Source organism: Arachis ipaensis, chromosome B9 (assembly GCF_059453495.1).
Source record: "Arachis ipaensis isolate K30076 ecotype BB chromosome B9, ASM5945349v1, whole genome shotgun sequence".
Taxonomy (NCBI): domain Eukaryota; kingdom Viridiplantae; phylum Streptophyta; class Magnoliopsida; order Fabales; family Fabaceae; genus Arachis; species Arachis ipaensis.
Window position 1 is genome coordinate 43,185,453 of NC_142444.1, and position 3,813 is coordinate 43,189,265.

Sequence of the window (3,813 nt, forward strand, 5' to 3'; positions counted from 1 at the left end):
TTGCCTCAAATGTGAGGTCAAACGTTGGCCACATATGAGCAAGGAAGAGCACTCCTGGACATGGCAACGTTTGAGCCAACGTGATGCCAAGGCATCATAGGCTAGTTTCACTAGCATTTTTCTGTTAGTTTTAGTTGTTTTATGCATTTTCTTGAGCTTAAAGTAACCAAAAATGGTTAAATGAAGAACAAAGTAATGAACCATCCAAACAATATGATTTTGATGCAAAATCCATGAGTTTTAGTTATATTACTTAAATGCTATGAATGGAAGATTTCTCATGAAATTTTGCAAGACTTTGATGCAATTGTTTGGATGATTTCAGGGAAGAAGAGGCTAAGAAAGGAAGCAACAAAATCAATAAAGGAAGCTTGAATATCACATGTGGAGTTTAAGTTCCAGTTTAAGCCTAAACTAGAGCTTAAACGCCAAAATCATGAAGGATAAGAAATGCTGGGATTGAAGTTTAACCTCCAGTTTGACCTCAAACTGGAGGTTAAACGCCAGAATGAAAAGCCTCACTTAAGGAGCATTCCACGTTTAACCTCCAGTTTGACCTCAAACTGGAGGTTAAACGCCAGAATGAGTATGCCACCCAGGGAGGAGTTCCACGTTTAACCTCCAGTTTGACCTCAAACTGGAGGTTAAACGCCAGAACCAGGAAGAGTACCAGGGAGCCATTCCACGTTTAAGCTCCAGTTTGAGTCAAACTGGAGCTTAAACGTGTTCGACAGCTTTTCTACTCCAGGGTTGCTCTCTCCATTTCCACGTTTAACCTCCAGTTTGACCTCAAACTGGAGGTTAAACGTGTTCGACACCTCCAGGGCCACCATTCTAAGCTTCCACGTTTAACCTCCAGTTTGACCTCAAACTGGAGGTTAAACGTGTTCGACCTCCAGTATGCCTCCACCCTTTTCCACGTTTAACCTCCAGTTTAACCTCAAACTGGAGGTTAAACGTGTTCGACCTCCAGGGCTGCCTTTCCTATCTCCACGTTTAAGCTTCAGTTTAACCTTAAACTGAAGCTTAAACGTGTTCGACTACATGACTCTCCAGGGCTACCTTCTTCCATTTCCACGTTTAAGCTTCAGTTTAACCTTAACTGAAGCTTAAACGTGCTTCTACAAAAGGCCTCACTGGAAGTGTCTGGCGTTTAAGCTGCAGTTTAAGCTTAAACTACAACTTAAACGCCACTCTTGGAAAAGGTTTCTGGGCCAAAAATATTGTGATTTAAGTTAGTCTTTGAGCACAAATATTAACTTAAACTTACTTTGGTATGAAACCCAATTGAATATCATGGTTTATGGGATTGGGCCTGAAGGATTGATGAGTTTGAAATCTCAATTTATTGAGTCATGTGTCATTATTTGATTATCACTAAGTTGGCTCAATAAATGTTACAGGATTTGGATCAACAACCTCATCAAGGTTATGGATCATAAACCCAAGGCAAAAGGAAAGCAAGGAGAGGCCTCAAAGCCCAAAAAGCACAACTGAAGCTCAATATAGAAAGTGTATAAATAGGATAGAAGAAGTTAGAGAGGACTTTTACTTTCACTTTTAGCTAGTTTTCCTTTTCTTTGTAATTGAATTCAGAGCTATGATTCACTAAACCCCCTTTCATTGGGTTAGGGAGCTCTATTGTAATTCAATGAATCAATAATAGTTTATCTTCTTCTTCAATCTTTTCTCTTGAATTTTGTTAGAAAGCTTCTCGATCTAATTCCATTGAGTAGTTGTCTTGGGAAAGAAACTACTCATACTTGGAATCCTTCGGAGCCTTGGGAAAGGAATGGAGGATTCATGCTAGAGAAGCTTTCTCACAGTGGATTGGATTGGGGTTTGGATGGATATTGTGACATGTAATCCTACCAAATTGTGGTTCATGAAATTGTGTGGTATAATCAGTGATCAAGCATCATCTCTTCTTATGAACATTTAAACCAAGGGATTGGGAATTCGTTTGTTTTTAGAGAGCATTGGTGAGCCAAGGAATTGGGATCCAATCATATAAGATTGCCAAGCAAAATTCAATGAATGCATTGGTTGAGGAAGAGATATACATGTTTTGATTCGGAGATTTCAATATCTCCTAAACCCAATGAATTCCCCATTTCTGATTTCCCCTTTCTCTTTACATTCTGCAACTCAATTCATGCAACACCCCCATTCCCTTTTAATTTCAGCAATTTAGTTTCTGCTCTTTAATTCATTGCAATTTAAGATTCCGCCATTTTAATTTCTTGTCATTTACTTTTCCCGCCAACTTTACATTCTGCAAATTCTCATCTCAATCTTGATTCCGCTCAACTAGAACACACTTCTAATCCGAATTGCTCACTCAACCAATCCTTGTGGGATTCGACCTCACTCTATTGTGAGTTTTTACTTGACGATAACCGGTGCACTTGCCGGAAGGAATTTTGCCGATCGTGCAATTTCCTAAATCGTAGCATAACTAGTTTATGTGCATCAAGTTTATGGCGCCGTTGCCGGGGATTGGTTTTCGATTGACAATTCTCAAATTGGAAGCTAACTAGATTGAGCAATTTTCTCTTGCTTTGTTAATTCTGTTTAAGATACTTGTTGAATTTTAATTTCTGCACTTGGTTACATGCTTTCCTTCTTTATGCCTTTAAATTCATGCAACTAACTCACTGACTCACTAACTGTTTGAATTAATTCCTCAATTGAGCTAACCATACTCTTCCATTAACCAAGAGTATTCCACTTGTTGTGTTTGAGCTGTGTTCTTGTATGACAGGTAGGAGAGGAGAGACATCAACTCCTCCATATACCGAACCAGAGAGGACCCTTCATAGACTTAGAAGGGAAGCAAGAGGGAAGAGAGTAGTGGGAGAAGAGGAATCTGAAGGAGAATCTGAGGACAATTTTGAGGAAGCTTTAGATCTCAACATGGATAGAGAAGCTCACAACCATGAGAGAGCTGATGGAAACGATGCCATCCCTGAGAGGAGGGTTCTTAGTTCATACATAAACCCAACCTCTGGGAATTGTGGTAGTAGCATCCAGAAACCACCCATTCAGGCCAACAATTTTGAGCTCAAGCCACAGCTAATATCACTTGTGGAAAATCATTGTTCCTTTGGAGGAAGTGCTAATGAAGACCCAAACCAACATCTCACAAAATTCCTGAGAATTTGTGACACTGTGAAGTCCAATGGAGTCCAGGAAGATGCCTATAAACTGCTTTTGTTCCCATTTTCACTTAGGGACAAAGCAGCTAAGTGGCTGGAATCATTCCCAAGGGGAAGTCTAACAACATGGGATGAGGTGGAAAGCAAGTTTCTGGCACATTTCTACCCTCCACAAAAGGTCAATAGGCTTCGATCTGAGGTTCAGACTTTTAGACAACAAGATGGTGAAACTCTCTACGAGGCATGGGAGAGATTCAAGGACTTGACAAGGAAATGCCCACCAAACATGTTCCATGATTGGGTGCAACTGCACATCTTCTATGATGGGCTCTCTTATGAATCAAGGAAGGCTGTAGACCATTCATCAGGAGGTTCATTGAACAGGAAAAAGACTGTGGAAGAAGCCATTGAAGTGATCGAGACAGTGGCTGAGAATGAGTACTACTATGCATCAGAAAGGCACAACACTAAGGGAGTCATGGAGCTGAACCATGTTGATACAATTCTAGCCCAAAACAAGGTGTTTGCCAAGCAACTAGCAGAGCTTACCAGGCAAATAGAAACAAAGCAAGTGGCTGCAATATACACACAAGATCAAGAGGAGGTAGGCATTGAAGGAGGTGATTGGGATGAGGTTAACTATGTGGGAAACCAA

General features: G+C 40.4%; 1 non-coding gene across 1 annotated transcript; it reads right to left on the reverse strand.

Moving 5' to 3' along the window:
- Positions 1-3,342: 3,342 nt before the first annotated feature.
- LOC148544468 (small nucleolar RNA R71) lies at positions 3,343-3,446 on the reverse strand. The gene has a single exon (XR_015901766.1). It is a non-coding gene; the product is annotated as a small nucleolar RNA R71 (small nucleolar RNA).
- Between the last annotated feature and the right edge of the window lie 367 nt (positions 3,447-3,813).